Source organism: Ahaetulla prasina, chromosome 1, assembly GCF_028640845.1.
Source record: "Ahaetulla prasina isolate Xishuangbanna chromosome 1, ASM2864084v1, whole genome shotgun sequence".
Taxonomy (NCBI): Eukaryota; Metazoa; Chordata; class Lepidosauria; order Squamata; family Colubridae; genus Ahaetulla; species Ahaetulla prasina.
Genome location: NC_080539.1, coordinates 260067315 through 260089762, shown reverse-complemented (window position 1 = coordinate 260089762; position 22448 = coordinate 260067315). Strand labels below are relative to the sequence as shown.

General features: G+C 42.8%; 1 protein-coding gene across 1 annotated transcript in view; it reads left to right on the top strand.

Annotated features, from left to right (window-relative positions):
- Nucleotides 1-736: 736 nt before the first annotated feature.
- Nucleotides 737-22448, top strand: part of C1H11orf24 (chromosome 1 C11orf24 homolog) — a 40996-nt gene continuing 19284 nt past the window's right edge. The window contains exons 1-3 of the mRNA XM_058156579.1: nt 737-832; nt 3382-3475; nt 22118-22256. The gene's annotated coding sequence lies outside the window, so the exon portion shown is untranslated. The remainder of the gene's footprint in view (nt 833-3381; nt 3476-22117; nt 22257-22448) is intronic.

Genomic DNA, 22448 nt, shown 5'->3' with positions numbered 1-22448 from the left:
CCTCCTAAGAGGTTTTTATGGCTCCACCTTTATGTAAGACTAAAACATTTGAAGACCTGGTTGTTCTCCCAGGTCTTGGGGACTGAGTGACTGTGCAGCCTTTTGTCTGTCTAGTTTTGCTTTATCTTTAATCTTGTTTTGAACAATTTGCTCCTCAGTTGTATATTGTTACACATCTATTTCCAGTCAGTTGTATATTGTTATCTATCTATCTATCTATCAATCATCTATCATATACATACACACTGTAAGCCGCCCTGAGTCTTCGGAGAAGGGCGGGATATAAATGTAAATTAAATATACACACATATATATATATATATATATATATATATATATATATATATATAATTCAGCGGTCACAGTGTGATGTAAGAACACAAACACACACACAATATCTATCTATCTATCTATCTATCTATCATATAATTCATATATGAGAGAGAGAGAGTGAGTTTGAGTATGAGAGAGAGTATGTGTGTGTGTGTGTGTGTGTGTGTGTTCTTACGTCACACCCTGCGACCGCTGAGGCGAGGTTGTTCTTTTCCCTCCATCTGGGAAAGCCAAGGAGAAGCCTTAACTTCCGGGTACCCATCGATGACGTTTTGTTTGAGAAGCGTGGAACGAGGGGCGGAGAGCCAGAGGGAGAGGCTGCGGAGGAAAGGCGGGTCTTTTTGCCAGATGGCGCCGATGCTGAATGGAATCCTGGGCGGAGCTTAAGAAGTCGAGGGGCGTGGCTTTGTGAAGGCATGTGCTGTGGTGGGGGCAGCTGTGTTTCTTTCCATTTGCTTTCATAACGCGCGTTCCTTCCCAGCGGGCCCGTCGGACGGAGGTGGGATGCGGCAGACTAAATCTGGGGAGGGTGGACTAATTTGCTCGGTGCTTTCTCAGGCTTCCCTTCGGGGGAGGCGGTGGGAGTCCCTGGCCTTGCCACCTGTTGAGACTGCTCTGGAGGTGCAGGAAGCGGGCGGGAGAGGGGTGCTTGCAGCTCCTCTGACCTGGAGTGCGTTTTTTGTACTTCCTTAAGGACAAAGCCAACGCTGAGGTTTCTAAAACATTTTGCAGGGAGCGTTGCCTGACTCTTGAGTTGGTGCCTTCTCCGCTGGCGAAATACCGCAGGCGCCGCGCTGGCCAATTCTTACCACTCCCCGTCGGCGAGGGATGACTTGTGACTGGAGTTTGCACAGTTTCATCGTGCGCTGGCAAAGGGCGGGATCTAAGTTTGGTTTGGCAGGGGCTTCGCCGCTGTTTCGCTTTCTCTAGCCCTGATAAATAGACCGGCCGCTTCTACTTTTTCCCTCTCCCATCCTCCCCCTTAAAATCTAAAGACAAAAGTAGATCTTAAGGCGGCTTTCCTTAGCCTGATGTGCCCCAGATGTATTGGACTATATTTCCCATATTCTCCGGGACACCAGGCAGGACGGCGAGGCTGGGAAGATAGCACGATCCTAACGATTGGAGTGATTTGCCGGGAACTGCTGCGCTGTTCTCACATTCTGCCTCAAGTGTGTCACTGCAATTCTAAAAGTAGCATTTTAAATCGCGGCTCTGCCTGTTCCTGATGGGATGCTATTTTATCAAACGGCTTTGATACTATTATATACATTGCCAATAATAGTACATGGAGGAAGTGTTATTAATTGAAATAAGAAATTTGAGAAAAAGAAAATGACTTGCATCCAGTGTGATCCAGGATGAAACAGCAGAGCAAGACAGACATAAAAAATGCATCCCTGGATAATCCCAGTGCTCTTACCCAATTCAGCAGCCTTTCCCTTTAACAATTCTAGAGTTGTTTCAATCATACTTATGTATTAGAAATCATTCAGAAAATACTGTTGAGAAAACATCCTGACATTGAGAAATGAATGAGCTATAGTATGCTGTTTAATAATTTGATACTTGTGTGTTTTGTTTTAATGTTATATTTTAAAAAACAGTATACCTAGCAAACCATGCAGAAATTTATTGACATTTGTCTAACCATGAGTAATGTATATATAGGCATGCAGACTTAAAATTTCTATACCAGTTCAGAGCATATTAACATAAGCTTATCCTCTCTTGTACATTGTGGTCTATTTGAATTAAATTCATCCACTTTTTGTCCATGCTTTGTCTGTTGCATCATTTCCTTGAAGTTATGGCACTTTTAGCTAAGATCCATTTAGTTATTTTACATGTGATATTTTGCTATCAGGATTAAGATGTTTCTATAACATTCTGATGCTGCACTAAAGCCCCTTTGCAATGTATAATTAAAGTTCTGAAAAACAAAAGCATGATACAAATCTAATAAATAATTTTCTGTCTGTATTGGTCATCTAAATGTAGCTTTAAATTCTGCATTGGGACGAATGCTTACCCTGGTCATCTAACAGTACATAGTATCTTCCAGTATTTGTACATACTGAAGTATAATATGAATAGACCCCCTCCCCCAATGCTTTCTTTGATTGTTGCAGTTGGAAAAGGCTGTTGGGACTGGAAATTCCTGCAAGATGCTTATATTTGTTTGATGTATTTTTTATACATTGTGCTGATAACCAGCTCAGATTGCTTATCTACTTAGAAAATGTTTGAACTGGTAGTAACTGCTGACATAAGCTATCCATTCAGCTATCTAAATTGCAGTACAGATTGAATCTATATAAAGAATGACCCTTGGGCTCATTGCAAATCTTTATGTAGCATAGCAAAGCAAGTGTTCCTGTGTTAACTGGGCACAAAGTGCACACAATTGTATCTTTAAGATGGGCTGTTACGATCTGCCTGTTTTATAATTTGGGCCAGTTCTTAACTAAATCCTGGCTGGTTCTGTTTTACAATCCAGGAACAAGGCAAGTTGGTTGCCTCTAGAAGAATTTCTGAGTATTGGATCAGCTATGATTTTCTTAAGAGTACATGGGTTTGTCTGAATTATTTAGTCATGGAACCAAGTATAATATAGTATTTGCTGTTCAATTGTGACATGCTTTAGGTCAGATTCCATGTGTTGGATCAGTAGTATGTAATGTTAATGTTAATGTTAAATCATCTTGCATTTCTAAGCTGCGATTTTGTAAGGTAATTACTGTAGATTCTTAATATTCTAAAGGTGCCTATCAGCTTGCAAAGCTGGGGATTTCTGCTCTCTTTTGTTCTGTCTGAAAGGCAAAAATCATAGGGTATTGGGGGTTTTTTTTTGGTTTTTTTTTTATATAACCATTCTGTATAGCAATAACATAAAGTCCTTTTCTTAAAAACTGATAAATAGTCTTAATGTTTTCTTTCTACTTTTTATTTCAGGCTTTAAAATATTTCAGGAATTCTAGCAGTCATCCAAAACATCATGTTGTTACTTGTGATTAATTCTTTGCTTTTTGCTTCTTTTTTATCCAGTCTTGATCTCACAAGGACTGAGCAACTGATTGTATAACTCTTGAAGATATGCTGTCCCCATTACCTTCTCTTTGCTGAGAGTATGTGTTACAAGGTAAGAAAGAAGGGAGAGCTTCCCCTTCCTTTGGTATAGTATCTTCCTAATACTGCATTTAAAGTCAAAAACATTGGCTTTGAAGACACATTCAAATATCTAACTACCATATTTTTCGGAGTACCAAGACACACTCCTCCCCCCCCCAGAAAAGTGGGAGAAAATTTCAGTGCATCTTATAGACCAAATACAGGCCTGTTTTTGGCCTCCCAAACCCTCTGCTCGCTGCATTTTTGCCCTCCCTGGTCCCCAGAAGCACTCTGCAAGCCAAAAATGGGTGCATTTTTGGTGAAAACAGGCCGGTTTTGGTGAAAACAGGCCTGGTTTTGGCCTGCAGAATGCTTCTGGGGGCTGGGGAGGGCGAAAACGTGATGCATGGAGGCCAAAAGCTATTTTTTTTTGTTTTCCTCCTGTAAATCTAGATGCGTCTTATAGTCTGGTGCGTCTTATAGTCTGAAAAATACGGTATTTAAAATACTTAAATTTCAACCCATCAATGAAGCTCAGAACAAATGCAATAATAATCTGCAGATGGAACTTCTATACAAGTTGAACAATGGCCATGATACTTCACTGAATGTGATTGTGGAACTATAGAATTTAGTAAAAAGGATTCTTTTTTTCCTCCTAAATGGAAATCTTTAAGGCTCACTTAAAATAAGGGCCATTCAAACTGTTCTAAGAACAAGGTGGTTATGTGTGTAGTTCTTCTTTTTATTCACTATCTTAAGATACTTTAGGGAGTCTCTGGGAATTTTTTGAGAATAAATAAAACCCTTTTAATATACAGGTAGTCCTCAAGTTACAACCATAATTAAGTCCAAAATTTCCATTGCTAAGCGACGCAGTTGTTGAGTGAGTTGCATCTCATTTTACAACCTTTTTTGGCAGTTGTTAAGGGAATTGTGCAGTTGTTCAGCAAATTTGGCTTCCCACATTGAGTTTGCTGGTCAGAAGCCGGCTGTAAAAGTTACAAGGAGGGATCACATGACCCTAGGATTGTGCAACTATCAGAAATACATGCCAGTTGCCAAATGCCTAAATTTTGATCACTTAACCATGGGGATGCTGCAACTGTTGTAAGTGTGAAAAACTGTTATAAGTCACTTTTTTCAGTGTCGTTATAACTATGAACGATCACAAAATGAATGGCTGTAAATCGAGGATTACCTGCGGGCCCCTTTCTAGCAGTATTGTTATAGTAGTTTAATGGGGGGTATTTGAAAGCTAGTTGAAAAGCCAACAAGCCTTCCTTGCATGAAGGAAGTGCCTAACTCATGGTTTCATGGTTACTTTTTCTTCATGGAACAGAATCAGAAATAAAGTACAGTGATAGTGTGACTAACAACAGTCTTTTTATTGTTAATATTATTATCCAAGAGAAATTTGGTTTTTCTCTGTACATCCATTCAAAACAGTTTCTCTCCTCCCACACACATCTGGTGTTTGTAGCTATGAGGCCTGTTTTTCAGAAGCCAGTTTATTTTTGTATTGAGATATTTGAGAGATCCTTGCTGCAAATCAGTGCTAAGAAAATCGCTGTAGCAACAGCACTTAGACTTATATACTGCTTATTTTTATTTATTTATTTATTTATTTTGTCATAACAGCATACATAAGCATAAGCACGAAGCAACTATATAACATATAAGCATATATATGAGTACAAGCATGTAATAACTATATAAATTGGATATAATGAAAAGAAACAGTAGGACAGGAACGGTAGGCACGTTTGTGCTCTTATGCATGCCCCTTATAGACCTCTTAGGAATGGGGTGAGGTCAAAAGTAGACAGTTTTTGGTTGAAGTTTTGGGAATTTTGGGAAGAGACCACAGAGTCAGGTAGTGTATTCCAAGCATTAACAACTCTGTTACTGAAGTCATATTTTCTGCAATCAAGATTGAAGCGGTTAACATTAAGTTTAAACCTATTGTTTGCTCTTGTATTGTTGTGATTGAAACTGAAGTAGTCTTCAGGAAGGACATTGCAATAGATGATTCTATGAGTTAAACACAGGTCTTGTCGGAGGCGGCAGAGTTCTAAGTTTTCTAAACCCAGGATTTCAAGTCTGGTAGCATAAGGTATTTTGTTGTATTCAGAGGAGTGGAGAACTCTTCTTGTAAAATATTTCTGGACACGTTTAATTGTATTGATGCCTGAAATGTGGTATGGGTTCCAGACAGGTGAGCTGTATTCAAGAATTGGTCTAGCAAATGTTTTGTAAGCTCTGGTTAGTAGTGTAGTGTTCCTGGAGAAGAAGCTATGTAAGATTAGGTTTACAACTCTTAATGCCTTTTTTGCGATGTAGTTGCAGTGGGCTTTGGCATTTAGGTCATTGGATATGAAGACTCCAAGGTCTTTGACAGGGTGGGGGTCATCTGTAAGATAATGTCCATCGAGTTTGTATTTAGTGTTTAGATCCTTTTTTCCAATGTGAAAGACTCCGAGATGCCCAACAGGTCCGCACCCCTCTCCCGTATAAGATCGTAAATAAGGGGGGCTTTGTTCATAATGGACCTGGCATTACACAACATCAGCCGAAGGTCCAGGCTCTGAGGATCCCGACCACCCGGGGAACGGGAAAAGTCAGAGGGACCAGAGTGCAAGATTGTTCGCAAATAACGCTCACGCACTCCCCTAACATGATAGGGTCCCCCGCTTCCGCCATATCTGCTCCTCCCAATTACCATGCTGATAGAATGACCCTCATGGAACCGAGCACCCGCCTCCACCCCCGTCCCCGAACCTATGCTAGCAACGACGTGAGCCTTCGCAGGATCTGGCTGTATCCCTGTCCCTCCCCCTGGTGGGTTTTCCCCCAAACCCACTCTAACCCTCCCTCCCCTTAAAAACCGATTAAAACACACTTTTAAAAAACCCCTAAGATCTTTCTTAGCCGCAGTCAACATTTATGATCCTTTATTGGATTATTTAAAGTGGTTTTAAACATAAGGGAGCAGGAAGAAATGTTGAAAGGTGTATTGTATATTTTGGTTGCATAATTTGCAGTTCAGTCCAACAGTGCAGTAACATTCAGTTTACAACAGTTTTGCAAAATACAATCTTTTCTTTCATTTTTTTGTATATAAAAATTATAACTATTTGTAATTTAACAGAACACTAGGGTGGACTGTGTTGTATCATTGGCCAGAGGGAGTAGAAGCTGATAGAAAAATTAAGGTATTTGCAAGAAAAGGTATGAGGAAACGTGGCTAGAGAGGAGCTGCTTGTTGCAATTTGTAAAGGATACAAGGAATGGTCTTGGAGGACCAAAGAGCAGTCGCCCAGACAACAATCAGACAAGAGTGGCTTAAGTCCATTTCAACAAATTAATTTGAGAAAACATCTCAGCCAGGCCCCTTCCTAATTCGTGAAGATAAAATGAAGGAGGAAGAAAGCACATTTAAGATTCTGCTACTATCACTGTCCCAATAAAAGTAGTTTTAGACTTACATGGCATTGATTTCTTGGTCTGGTGTACCCCTTAAATTGACAAATATTTCATTCCACTAAGGCGCGTTAAAGGTTCTTTCAGAGCAGTTTTTCCAACATCATATTAAAGCATTTGGTGCACTGCCATAGGAATAAGGAAAAAGTTGTGGCCTCCAAAAGCTAACACACCCTTTTTGCAAATATATAAACATCATAAAATATTTTTGTTAGAGTGTCAATGTCTGTAACAATACTTCCTGTAGTTTGTTTGCATTTTGGTGTGCAAGACTAGAGAAATGCAGCGGTAGTTCCTCTTCAGAGGACCAGAAATTACACTATTCACAAAATGTAATATCTATATTTTCTGATGTCTTCATGTTAGGAATATGCCTTATAAAATACTATGAGAAACAGTTTTAAAAGGTGAGTCTTTTATCTGTCTTAGGTTCTCTTATTTTAGTGCTTTGAGACTGTTGCTTCAGTGTTGTTCTTAGCTTTCCTTTTACAGAAGCTCCCTGATTGATCTGAGCCCTTTATCCAATTCTTATCCCACCTAATTAGATTGGATCACTATATCACTTGTCTTAGAGAAATGGGGCTTCCATCTGATACAAAGAAGAAGCAATAAGGGGTGAAATTATGAGCAAGACGTTATTTTTCATGAGGCTATATTTACATGCAAAGCACTTCACTGGAATGAAAAAAAAAAGTGCAGTGGGTGAATGCTGTGAAGTCAACTCTTACTTTGCATTGCATAAGATTATTGGGTTCCTTCCTTTCATTAGTGTCGATTCCTGTATCATCCAGCCATTTATATCTGAACCGTGTGAGACTTCAGAAACTTGGATTAATCAGTGTGAATTGTGCTTCAAGACAACCATCCACCAGCTCCTTGGTATAACGAGGAGCTGAGAGAGATGAAGCGCCGGAAAAGACACCTAGAAAGTGCTTGGAGGTCCAGTCGCTCCGAACCCGATTGAACACTAGCAAGGTTGCATATTCAGACCTACCTAGTGGCGATCAGAGCGGCGAAACATAATTGTTTTTCCACTCTCATCACATCGGCAGATAATCGCCCAGCCACCCTGTTTAGGGTGACCCGCTCCCTGCTTACGCAGGAGGCTCGGGAGGACCCCTTACAGGGGTGTGCTGAGGATTTTGTACAGTATCTGTCTGATAAAATTGCTCGGATTCGGGACGGACTGGACACTGATTGGATAGATCCAGGTGGGTTGGCGGGGACGAGTCTTGAGAGTATTATCTGGGCTGAGTTCGATCCTGTGACTCCCGATGACATGGACAGGTTGTTGGGTAGGCTGAATCCCACCACATGTTTATTGGACCCGTGTCCCTCCTGGATGGTATTGGCCACACGGGAGGTTACACGAGGCTGGCTCCTGGGAGTTACTAACGCTTCCTTGTTGGGGGGCATTTTCCCCACCGCCTTGAAAGAGGCGGTGGTGAGGCCCCTCCTCAAGAAGCCCTCCCTAGACCCAGCTGTATTAGCGAACTACCATCCAGTCTCCAACCTTCGCTTTTTGGCGAAGGTTGTTGAGAGTGTGGTGGCATATCAGCTTCCTCAATACCTGGAGGAAACTGTCTATCTGGACCTGTTCCAGTCCAGTTTCAGACCCGGGTACAGCACCGAGACGGCTTTGGTGGATGACCTCTGGAGGGCTCTGGTGGATGACCTCTGGAGGGCTCGGGACAGGGGATGTTCCTCTGTCCTGGTCCTGCTAGATCTCTCGGTGGCTTTTGATACCATCGACCATGGTATCCTGCTGTGGCGGTTGGAGGGATTGGGGGTGGGAGGCACCGTTTATCGGTGGTTCTCCTATCTCTCTGACCGTTCGCAGACGATGTTGGCAGGGGGGCAGAGATCGACCCCGAGGCGCCTCAGTTGTGGGGTGCCTCAGGGGTCTGTTCTCTCGCCTCTCCTGTTCAACATCTACATGTAGCCGCTGGGCGAGGTTATCCGTGGTTTCGGGGTGGATTATCATCTGTACACTGATGATACGCAGCTGTACATTTCCACCCCGAACCACCCCAACGAAGCTGTCGAGGTGATGGGCTGGTGTCTTGAGGCCGTGCGGGTCTGGATGGGGAGGAACAGGCTCCAGCTCAACCCCTCCAAGACTGAGTGGCTGTAGGTTCCGGCGTCCTGGTACAGTCAGCTTACGCCATCGCTGACTGTTGGGGGGGGAAGTACTGACCCCCAAGGGAAGAGTGCGCAACTTAGGCATTCTCCTGGACGATTGGCTGTCTTTAGAAGAACATTTGACGGCCGTCGCCAGGGGAGCATTTTATCAGGTTCACCTGATTCGCCAGTTGCGCCCCTTCCTTGATCGGGACTCCTTACGCACGGTCACTCATGCCCTCGTCACTTCCCACCTGGACTATTGCAATGCTCTCTACATGGGGCTCCCCTTGAAGAGCACCAGGAGGCTCCAGCTAGTCCAGAATGCAGCCGCGCGGGTGATAGAGGGGGCACCGCGTTGCTCCCATATAACACCCATCCTGCACGGACTGCACTGGCTGCCGGTAGCCTTCCGGGTGCAATTCAAGGTGCTGGTTACCACCTTTAAAGTGCTCCGTGGCTTAGGACTGGGGTATTTGCAAGATCACCTTCTGCCACCGATTGCCTCCCAACGACCTGTGCGCTCCCACAGAGCGGGCCTCCTCAGGGTGCCGTCGACCAAACAATGTAGGTTGGCGGCCCCCAGGGGGAGGGCCTTCTCTGTGGCGGCACCAGCCCTATGGAACGAGTTACCTCCGGGGTTACGCCAACTCCCCGACCTCTGGGCCTTCAAACGTGAACTGAAGACTTTATTATTTCACCGAGCGGGACTAGCCTAAGACATATTTTAGCGAAATTTTAATGGGTTTTAATTGGTCTTTGACCGTTTTAGAGATTCGGCCATTAAATATTTGCTTTTAATTGTTTTTAAATTGTTATTTATTATATTTATATTGTATTGGTGTGTGTATTTTAATATTGGCTGTACACCGCCCTGAGTCCTTCGGGAGATGGTGCGGTATAGAAATGTAATTATAAATAAATAAATAAATAAACCATTTATCTATGCATGTGTGTTTATTTCTTCTGGAAATGTTCAACCATGTTTAAGGGTATCTTTGGGCTACTACAGCTGAGACAATTCTCGGAGTATCTCTGGACCTTATTTATCATCTCCGTCTCCTTTCCAGTTACCAATTGTTTCTGACACATTCCATATTTATAATATTCTTCTGATATGCCACGTAACTTTAGAGGATATTGGATCAAACTACTTTATAAGGTGGGAATTGTAGTGATAATACATCCAGCAGCGGTTGCCATATTGGAATGTCTGGGCCACCCAACATAGCAATTCTGTGAGTGAGCATAAGATCCATAGTTAATTAATGATTGCTTCTCCAATACTCTCACCCAGTATTGTTTTGGTAACTGTCTAGTCATTCAGATGTGATTCACATTAACCATGCAACTCTGATCTTGGTGGAGCTTAAGTGATTAGATGTCTAGGCATGCCAGCTCTGTTCTCTGCCTGGCTATGGAATGTCACTTCCCATCCCCCACCCCCACATGGTTGTCTTTTTTGTTGATGAAAATTAGCAGGAAGGGGGACAACTTGTATTTCTTGTATTTAAGTTAATGTGAAAGTATACATATTCCATTACAAATCTGATATAACTCATTATCTATTGAGGAGTCCTTGGTGCTCTCTGAGCTTGCTTGTTTTCTTGCAAACATTTCATTACCCTAACTAGGTAACACCATCAGTGTTAGTAAGGAGTGCTGTTTGCTGTCAGTTTATATTCTGGTGTCTATAAACTGTCAGAAACAGCATTCTTTACTAGCACTGATGATATTATCTAGTTAGGGTAATGAAACGTTTGCAAGAAAACAAGCAAGCTCAGAGAGCACCAGGGACCCTCATTTCAACCCTGAGCTATAAATATTATCCTTTATTGACAGCATAAATGCAGTCTAGAAAAGTATCTTTTATGTGATATTAATTCACATGTTCTTGATTCCAGTTTGGTTTGATAAGAAATGTTCCTTGTGCTCTCAAAGGAGTTCTATTTTTTTCAACTTGCAAATGGCTAAACTTTCAAATATATTTTCTATTCACATGTAAACCTTTAATTGCAAGTAGTTGCCCCATTTGCAGTTCCCTTGAATAATTATTTAAATGTGTATCTCTTATTTGGATTTTGTGACCTTTTGGTTCTAATATTTTGCTACACTACTTCTTTATTGTGACCTCTTACAGTAATTTCAAGCATTATAATATGATGCTTATATGTAACACTGTGAGTCTTACCTAGATTCCCGAATGTCTAAAACTCGAGTCCTAGTCACAGTTGTGTATTGAGTTGTTTTCTGTTTAAGCAAAAGTCAACTTGCATCTTTACTCCACTCCAATATCATAACTCAAATCCAGCCTCTATGTTAACAAGCATTATTTGTAGATGAAAATCTCATCCAGTTCCTTTCTGTTCTTGAGTCACATGAGTTGAGACTATTGTTGTGTCACCAAAAGAGACAGTGCATTTTTGGAACTTTCTGCATCATACTCTGTTTATGCATAACCATGAAAAATAAGCATGTGTATTCATGTTAGGTTAGGTTTTTGTTTTGTTTTATGAACAATTACAATCAATTGGGTGTAAAGTATGTTGGAACGCTATATGCATGAGACTAGCACAATAAAACCGTTTATATTTTATTAATACATGACGAGGGCTTAACGTAACAGGTCTTTTTTTTATTGAAAATCATCCAATTGTAAGTAGCCCTAGTCACCTTGTGACTTGACTATTGCAATACACTCTACGTGGAAGGAAGACTGTCCAGAATGCAGCAGTATGATTGGCATATTTTATATGCCCATGTGACATCCTTACTTTGAGAGCTGTGCTAGTTGAGAGTCAACTGGAGTCAGGTGGTATTCAAGAGAAAAAGAAAATTCTTGACTGTTTTTTCATTGGTAAGACCTCTTGTAGCGGAAATCCTTAATAAAAGGATTTTAAAGATAAAAGAGGTGGGGGGATGACTAGCAAGTACAGGTAGCAACCAACTTGTTTAGCGACCACTCAGTTACAACAGTGATGATAAAGTACAGTCGTGACGAGTCCTTACGTTTGTGAATTTAGCAGATCCATAAAGCAAAGAAAAGATGAAATAAGACCATAAGCACAGTCATTGTTTCACTTAGTGATCAAGTTGCCAGGTCCCAATTGCAATCGCTAAATAAGAACTACTGTACCTGTAATAGAAAGGAAACACTAGGCTCTCCAAGATATAGAGGACCCGCTGAAGCTTATTCTTCCTAATTCTTGAGCATTCAGGGACTGGTTGAAAACAGACTCTTTGGAAATCAGTAAGTCAAAGTAGTAAAGAAGTAAGTGAATCTGGCAGCAAGATTTTGAGACTTCTTGTCCTGCTGTCACGCCAACACACCAGTAAGTGCTCCAGTCTCAGTCTTTGAGCATATAAGCAACTTCTTAAGTAGTCTCTGGCTGCTGAGTTAAAGCTCTCCAGTATGAGAAACCAGCTCTCTTCTCTGCCTAAGCAATGAGCTGAATCCTGGCTGAGAGCACAACAGTGGGGAATTTGTTTAAAATGTCTGATAAGGGTAATCCATCAGATGCTCTTTGGATGCTCTGACATCTCCTTCAACCTTTTCTAGCCTCCACCTCCCTCTTCTTCAGAGCAGCTTTTATGCTCGGCAGGCATCGAGTCTGCAGGTTCTCATGTTTTGCTGCTGTGGCTTTAACACTAGCAGGCTGGTGTTTTCCCTTCACCACAGACAGATACTTATCCTAGATACTTCCTCCCCCCACCCACCCCCATAGGAGATAAGATGGCCTAATATCACACTATGCTGTAATCTTCACTTTTGGCTTAGCAAACCCAGCCCACAGATTTGAGATTTATTTAATAAATTGTGATATGGTTGATCTTGTTCTTGAGAAAACCATATTGACTTGTAATAGTTATATTACTTTCAATGAACCTACAGATTAAATTATTTATAACGTGTTCTAAAATCTCTTAGATATTGATGTTTATCTGGTCTGTAATTTTGTGGATCCTTTCATTTGCCTTATGTCGATAGTATTTCAATTCTCTGGCTCCTGTTTCCAGGATTTTCAAATATAACAGTCAGCAGCTTTATCACCTGCAATTCTACCACTTCAAGGTGTTCACTGTTTTTCACCTGTTCTTGTGAAAAAGGGTGATCCAAATTAGAAATTAAGAAGATCCATTGACCTCATTGTCACCTAGTGTTTTCACTAAACAGCTACTTTCATTTTTATTTTAGTTATCTTCCCACCTTAAGCTGATTCTTGGATTTAGAGTTTTGGGGCTTTGTTTGTTTATTTTCATTTGATTTAAACTGTCCCAGAATAGCTCGTTCATCTCCCCCCCACACCACCCAGCTGTAACAGACAAGCAGAGCTGATAGCTGGCGGCCCCCCCCAACCCAATCCACGATGCGTGAGAGGCACGCACAGACAGCGATACACGGCGCATTACTGTGAAACCGGTGGGCGGTTAGAAATTTTTACTACTAACAGAGATACAAAAGTGGGCGGTAGGTATAAAAAGGTTGACTACCCCTGATTTAAATTATTATATTCTGTTCATGGGTATCATCCTACCATGTCTGTCTCTAAAATCATGTGATGTTCTTTACAAACTTGAGCTCATCCTTTTGATTGCTCTGTACATTAGTATAAAGATGCTGAACATTGTAAGCTAATGTTCCAGTAACATTCTTTTCCTGTTATAGGACACAGTGTTATAATTCTTAATATCGTTCATCTCAGTTTTTCACTCGATCAAAATTTAATTTTGAAACCCTCTTGGTTGTGAAGCTTGGGATCTTTTGGATATATTTTCCTATCTTTGTGAGGAATTCCCTTCTCAAAAGCATAAACTGGTTCATCAGTTCCTGATTCAGTTCTGATTCAGTCAGCACAGATCACTTATGTCTATCTCGGAGTTTTTCTGTATATCGTTTTTCATTAAGTTCTTTGTTTCAAAACTTATAGTTTCTTTTGCAAAGTTTTGTAATAGGATGCAGTTGTAGCTGTGCTTGGTTGCATCACTTATTCCCATGTGGACAGCAGTAAGAGGCTGTTATCAAAGCATATGAGTGTTCTGTCATAACCCTAGTCCATGTTTCTCACAGATAGTTTCAGAGTCCAAAGGGTTGGAATGACAAATCATCAGTCCATCATTACCACCTTCAGTCTTGCTACAGGAAGTTGTCCTTCCTCTATTTTTCAAGACATCAGTTGCACAATTTCTGCCCGGTGAAGTCTGTTGTAGGTCTTCCAGTGGCATTTGAAAGTCAAACTCCTCTATTAGAGCCAGGAAATTCTTCATTTTAGTAGTTCAGAGCATTTTTAAGTCTCTTGTCCCTGACAATCATTCCCTTTTTGCTCTTTGATTGGGTGCTCAAAAAAGCATGCTTCATGTGCGCCATATATTTTAATTTTTTAAATATGATTTCTTAATATGCCCAATATACTAATAATTACATTCAAGAAAAGTGAAGAATAAATAATTGAAAGCCAAAAGTTACATCTTGGAAATGTTGATTTGTCCTAATGTGCTTCTTGAAATACATTTGCATTTACCTTTTAGCAGTACAGTGAGAAAGTTGATGCTAAAATAACAGCTTGCTTATGACTCTGCAAGAAATTCATACCTGAGTAGAGATGTTCTTCCTCTTCAGAGCTAATGCCAGAAATTTGAAGTAGAGAAAAACTGTCTGGATAAATTTGATTGTGACCAATCTTGTGTTTTTAATAATAATTAGAAAAATGCTGCAAAGAAGGCTACTTAACTTGGTACATGTTTGATTCGGGCAATAACGAGGCAGGAGACCAGATGAGTGACAACAGCTCTTTAGTTTATAGTGAACCCAGCAGCGAGCAACAGACAAACCTCTCTTTATATACAGTTCAGTCGGGGGCAACAGCCAATCAGCAACGTGCTATTTCCCGCTCTAATTTCCCTCCAAAATTCTTAAAGATACATTACACTCCTTCCCTCCCAGAAAACATTTTACCCCTATTTACATGAAATTAACATCTTATTTCTCTACGTAGTCACGCAAGTAGACTGGGCGTCTCCTAACTCTTTCGGACCTGCGCAATTCATTCTCTGGGAGTGAGTCGAGCTGGCCGGAGGGACTGTTTGTTCCTCTCAGCTCCTCCTCCAGGCCATCCGGCCCTGGATTATTTGCAGCCTCGTTCCTGCTCTTTTCAGGAGGGACCGGTTGGTGTCGCTGGACCTCATCGCAGTCAGATAAGTCCCGCGTTTGCCCCGGGTTTGAGTCAGCTGTGGATTCAAACATTGCATAGTCAGGGCCTGTTTCTGGACTTGTGATTGTTCGTTTTCTTAATTGATCTATGTGGCGCTTCCAAACCCGGCCATCCTCTGTCTCTACCCGATACGATTTGGGTCCGGTTGTTTCAATGATTGTCCCCTTTACCCAATTTGGGCCTTCCCCGTAATTGTGTGCCCATACTGGACTTCCCACTGTCATTTCTCTTGTTTTACCGTTTGCCCCTTTGTACCCGTCTGGGGTGTAGTTTGGGTTTAACCGGTCTAATGGGCACCTCAGCTTCCTGCCCATCAGTAGTTCTGCTGGGCTGCGGCCAGTGGCTACACAGGGGGTTCTGTGTTGCACTGCGAGGAAAGTGTCAATTTTTAATTGCCAATCGCCTGGCCTGATTCGGGACAATGCTTCTTTTGCACTTCGTACGAAACGTTCTGCAAGGCCGTTCGTCGCAGGGTGGAACGGCGCCGAGAGGACATGTCTGATGCCCTCTTCTGCCAAGTACCCTTCAAACAGGGTCGCTGTGAATTGAGGGCCGTTGTCGGAGACTAGGGTGTCTGGTAACCCGTGGGTTACAAATAGGCGCCGCAGGACTGGGATTACGGCCTCGGCTGTCATGGATTTCATAAGAATGATTTCCAGCCATTTGGAATAGGCATCGACTACCACTAGGAATGTTTGCCCGTGGAAAGGGCCGGCAAAATCGATGTGGATCCTAGACCATGGGCCCTGGGGTCTCTCCCACTCCCGAATTGGGGCCGTTGGTGGTAGTGGTCTGGACTCCTGGCAGGCTTGGCATTTTCCTACCCTGTCGCTAATCTCCTTGTCCATCAAAGGCCACCACACATAGCTCCTTGCTAAACCCTTCATTCTCACTATCCCAGGGTGGCCCTCGTGCAGGAGTTCCAAAACTTTTTTCCTCAATTTCTCCGGGATTACCACTCTATCCCCCCAGAGCAGACACCCTCCTTGAGCCGACAATTCCCCGCGTTTCTTTACATATTCCTTAAACCGCTCGCCCGGCGCAGCGGGCCATCCTCTTTGCACCCAACCCATTACAGTTCTTATTGTAATGTCCTTGTAAGAAGCCCGAGCCACCTCCTTGGAAGTGACTGGACCCGAGTCCAAAGAGTCAATTAGCAGGATGGGTGCGCCCGGAGTGGGGTCTTCGATAGTCTCTGGTAGTGGGCATCTGCTCAAAGCGTCTGCATGCCCTAACTCTTTTCCTGGCCGATGCAACAATTTGTACGAATACGCAGCCAGAAAGATAGTCCACCGGGTCAGTCTAGGCGAAAGTGCCACGGGCGTTGGGCGGTCGCCTGCCAACAGGCCTAGTAGGGGTCTATGGTCTGTGACGATTTCGAAATCACGGCCAAATACATATTCATGGAACTTCTTCACCCCGGAAACTATGGCCAAGGCTTCTCTATCCAGCTGACTATAGTTTCTTTCAGCCGATGACATTGTTCGGGAGTAAAATGCTATAGGGGCTTCTGTGCCATTTGGCAACCTGTGGCTGAGCACAGCCCCCACCCCGTAGGGAGACGCATCACAAACTAACACCAATGGCAGCGTGCCATTATATTGAATCAGTAAACTATCGCTAGACAGAAGGTTTTTTACTGCTTCGAATGCCCTAGCTTCCGCCTTTCCCCAAGACCACACAGCTGTCTTCATCAGTAATTTGTGGAGCGGTTCGGCTATAGTCGCCTTATTTTTCAAAAATACCGCGTAAAAGTTGACCAGACCTAAGAACGCCTGTAACTCTGTTTTGTTTTGGGGAGCTGGGGCCTTCCTGATTGCCCTAACCTTGCTTTCTGTGGGGTGGATTCCTTCCTTGTCTATCCGATAGCCCAGGAATTCCACGGATCCTACCCCTATCTGGCATTTATTTAGTTTGACTTTGAGACCGGCGGACCGGAAAATGCCCAGAACTTTTCTCAACCGTACCCCTAATTCTTCTAGATTTTCAGCGGATACCAGTACGTCATCAAAGTACGGTACCACCCCGGGGAGTCCCTGCAATAGCCGCTCCATTAGGTTCTGAAATAACCCTGGAGCCACACTAACCCCAAACTGTAACCAGGTGCATTTAAAAGCACTCCTGTGCGTTACGATCGTTTGTGCTTCGGCCGTGTTGCTATCTACGGGTAACTGCTGATAGGCTTGGGCCAAATCTAGCTTGGCGAAGACCTGGCCGTGCCCCAAAGAGTGCAGTAAGTGTTGTACTACTGGGAAGGGGTAGGCACTCTTCTGCAACGCTTTATTAAGCGTTGCCTTGTAGTCAGCACAAATCCGGACCGACCCGTCCGGTTTGATCGGGGTGACTATGGGTGTCTCCCACTTTGCATGGTCAACTGGCACTAGTATTCCCTGGCTTACTAGTTTGTCCAGCTCCCGGTCAATTTTGGGCTTCAGGGCGAACGGGACCCTTCTAGCCTTTAACCGGATCGGGGCAACCTGTGGGTCAAGGTTAAAGGAGATCGGGGTCCCCTCGTACTTGCCCAAACAGTCTTTGAAGACGTCCCCGAACTCCTTCATTAGTGCGTCTTTTAGGTTGACGTCATTTCGGAAGACTCCGGTCACTCCCATGCCCAATGCCCGGAACCAATCCAGTCCCAACAAGCTCGGCAAGGTTCCGTCGACCACGGTGATGGGCAGGGTCTTGTTGTGTTGTCCATACTTGACTTGGACGGACGTTACCCCTCGGACGGGGATGCGATTTCCTTGGTAATCTTGTACCCTTAGTTTCTGTGGTTGCAGATTGCGCTTCGCGACGGCTGGCAAGCGTTTCACGAGAGTGTCCCAGGACATGATCGTGATCGATGAACCGGTGTCCACTTCCATTCGGCACGGCACCCCTTCAATGTGCGTTTTAGTGAAAATCTTTTTTTCAAGGCGCGTGGCGGCTTGGCCTATTCTCACGGCAGTCTGATTAAGTTTCGCGCCTTTTTTGAATCGACCAATCACGGGCCTCTTCGTCGTTCCCGCGCTCTGATTGGTCGGTTTGAATTTTTGGCGGGAAGGTTGGGGCGCTCGACAGGCCTGTGCTATGTGCCCCTTCCTTTCGCACCGCCGACAAGTCGCATCCTTAAATTTGCAGTCTTGTCGTTTGTGTTGTCCCCCGCAACTCGCGCATTCGTCCCGGTCGTCATTCCTTGGCCTCCCGGTGTGGAAGACTTCTTCCTCTTCCTCGCCGTCCTCTTCGGCCTGGACTTCCTCGTTGTGGACCGGGGTTGTTTTCGCCCCAGTCCCCTGCGCGATCGGTGTTTGCAGGGTTTCTGCCGCTTGGGTGGACATCTCGTGAGCCCTGGCCTCGTCCAAGGCGACGGCCAGTGTTAGGTTGCTTCTGGACAGCAGCCACCGTCGCAATCGGATGTCTCTGACCCCGCAGATGAGTTGGTCGAGTAATGCGTCTTCCAAGTCTCGATATTCGCAATGGTTAGCGGCTTTTCTCAGCGCTGCCATGTACTCGCGAATCGATTCGCCCTCTCGTTGCGTCCGTTGCCGCAATTCGAACCTTTGAACAAATTTTGAGGGCGTCGGTGCGTAGTGAGCCCGAAGGGCGGTCTGCAGGGTTTGCCACGGTACCGACTGTACCGGCGTTGGCTCCGAAAGCGACTCTGCGGTGTTGAAAACTTCCGAACCGCAGTGGCTTAGGAAGTATGCTCTCTTCCTGTTGTCGGAGACCCCCTGTAGTTCGTTTGCTTCGAGGAAACACTCGAAACGAGCCATGTATGACCCCCATTTTTCTTTGGCTGGGTCGAATGGCGCTGGCGGTGTATAGCTGGACATCGTTGCTATCCGCCCTTATTTTGCTGGGTTCGTTCCTGGCGCTCTTTTGCCTCGAGATCCCACCTTCGTCGCCAGTGTTTGATTCGGGCAATAACGAGGCAGGAGACCAGATGAGTGACAACAGCTCTTTAGTTTATAGTGAACCCAGCAGCGAGCAACAGACAAACCTCTCTTTATATACAGTTCAGTCGGGGGCAACAGCCAATCAGCAACGTGCTATTTCCCGCTCTAATTTCCCTCCAAAATTCTTAAAGATACATTACAGTACACTCAAGACATATTTGGACTGTGGTGGCTGATGATTGGTAGGATTGTCAGTCCAAAACGACTGGAGGCTCCGAGTTGGGAAAGGTGACCCAATGGCTTGATTGTTGCACCCTGGATTTCAACAGCAACGTGGGTGCTCATTGGTTCAATTCTTTCAACCTGCGATTGATAAATACCCAGCTTCTCTCATTGCTAACTATAAGGCGTGGTTTAGGGTTAGCAATTATATTTTATTAACCTATATTAAGCTCTCTTCCCCCAACACAAACTGTTGTCCAGACTTCAGACAGCAAAATGCATACAGAGTAAACATCAGTGATGTAAGAATTTTGTGGGAAGTTATTGTTTTTTATTGTTTGTATATTGGATCTTTGTAAACCTCCCAGAGTCATTGAGAGTGAGTTAGGCAGCCATATAAATTTTCTTAAATAAATTAGTATTGTGTTTTTTGACCTACTTAAATTATTTTGTAAATTATATTTAATCACCTGAGAAAAATGTGGTAAAGTTTACTATTTTTAAGTGAGATTTTTCTAATGCCTTCTAATAGTTTCCAATTGGATTACTGCAAGCTGGTGGTAATGTCTAATTGTTTAATAACAAAACAAAGTACCCTATGTACAAAATTAGAAGCGGTTGTGAGAAATACTTCCTAAAATGTTAAGTGTTATATGTACAGGAAGAGTTTTTAGGTATGTAAAAGTATTCAGTCATCAGAGCCTTAAAGTGCTGTCAGAAATGGTACTGTTTAAATTCTGGCATGCCTTTACTGTTGGAACAAGAGCTAAATTTTACGATCTTCCTCCAACAGTAGATATCAATTGCTGTGAAAAGTACATGTCAATGAATCCAGATCTACATGAAAGATTAACTAGAACCCTGTTTTATCATTATCCAAAGATCATTTGAAAACCTCTGGCGGTTCTTCTTATCTATGACTATGATTTTGCCCATCATGGGATCTTTACTTGTTATTAACTTATCATTGCTAGTGAATGTAGACATCATAGATATTATTAAGGTAATATCTTAATAACCCTCGTTTTTCAACCAATTTGTACCCCTGGAATAAATTAGAGCCACAGGAAAACCACAAGTCTCTTAGCGCATTTCAGCAGAAGAAAGGCAAGCCTGTAAAAAGAAAGAAAGAAAGGGAGGGAGGGAGGGAGGGGGAAACACACCTGTAATTGGAAGATCACTTTCTGCCTGAATGCAGATGTCAACTAGGGGTCCCTCGTGAACTGAGCTTTGCATTGTAGCTCTTTCAAGTTCCGCAACAGGGTATGAAAAGCAAAGAATTTGTTCCTAGATGGATACTGTGCATTTTAATTTCACTTGTGCCTTTCAGTCTTATTTAGGCCGTGCAAGACAACAGTCTGGTTTCAATGTGGATTTTTATTCCTTATATTGATAGATTTATTGTCTAATTCTGCTTATTAGTGTCATTGTGCTTAGCAGTTCATTTTTCTTTATATTAAACTGAATTATTTCAGATATTCCAAACCAACTCACATCACAAACTGAACTGTACCTCAGGCATTTTTTTGCTGGAAATTATCAAAGAGCAATGGAGCCTAGAAGCTTCTAGAATGTTTTGGTGAACAAAACAGTTTTAGTGTGGAGGGTAAATAAAATCTCTCTACTAAGAGGAATGATCCAGTGGACTACAGGTGTCAAACTCGCAAAGTCACATCGTCACTTGACATATCGTGACTTTTTCCCACTTTGCTAAACCAGAGGTGGGCATGGCCAGTGTGTGACGCATCTGGCCTGCAGGCCGCGAGTTTGACACCCCTGCAGTAGACCACAGCTTTTGGACACAGATTGTATGCTTTACTTTGAGCTTGATTTGTGCTCTGGCCTAATAGATATCAGTCATCTAACATTCTGCTACAAGTGTTTTTATTACTCTTTTTTTCTGAGATAGTCTTCCTTAGGGAAAGATGAGTTTTTCTCAGATGTTTTGTCTCTTGAACTTGGTTTCATAAAAAATAGATAATTTCTCAGATGTGCTTAATCAACTGGAATCATTTTGATTCCTAGCCATCTTAGCTAGTGATTAGAAATTCTGGAAGTTGTGGCTTTAAAGCACCTCTTAAGGGCACCAGTTAGGGGAAAACAATTTTAAGATGCAAACTTTGTGAGCTCTTTTTGTTGGCATGCATACACGACATTTTATGAGGTTGGTTTATGAGCTTCAGTCACTAGATACACACATTCTTGGTTTAACAATGTTAATTGAGAATGAAAACTCAGCAATGCAAGTCAAGAAATCATATTAACCTGTCCGCATAGCAACAACACTTTCGGAAGTCCCAGTTGTCATCCTTAAAAGAGGCCTGTGCAGGTTGGTAAGTGAGGTTGTCATGTCAGAAATCACAATAATCCAATTGCAAGGAAGTCGTGATAGCTGTACGTATGAGGTCTAGTTACAACTACCACGCGTTTGGCAGCATTGCAACTTCAAATAATTGCTGAATGAATGGTTGTTGCTGGACTTAGAAGATTGCTGCTAAGGTTGAAACATTTTAGAACGATATTCAGAAATATAGTTCTTAAGAATGAAATCTTCCACATTAATGTACTGCATACTAGACTCATCTCTATCACAATTTTTTATACTCCACATTCAGACTTGAAATAGTTTGTATAAAGCCTGTCAACATTATAAATAGCTTGCTTTTGCCTTGTATAAAGTTTTTCAAATGGACTACCTCAAAGAGAGTCATTAAAGTTTCAGAGAATATATTATTGCTTCTTGGTTCCGCTTATATCTTCTAGGTGCTAAGGTGGTGACTTTGGAGCTGCTTTCACGTTGTGAGATCAAATTTTCCCCGCATGGCTAGCATCAAAATTCTTCTTGCAATATTTCAGCCAACATAGTTAAGTAACGATTCAAATGCCTCCTAGCCCTGTGTTGGTAAGTATGAATTTCCAGAACAGTGGAATGAATATTCTTAAACGTTTTGAATTTTATGTTTTCTTGCTGACTGAGCCAGGTGAGTACATGTTGCAATTAAAGAATTCAAGCCCACCAATGAAATTAGGTTAATGGGCAATTAGAAAAGCATTACAAAGTCTTCTCTATGACTATTGCTGTCAGTACAGGTAG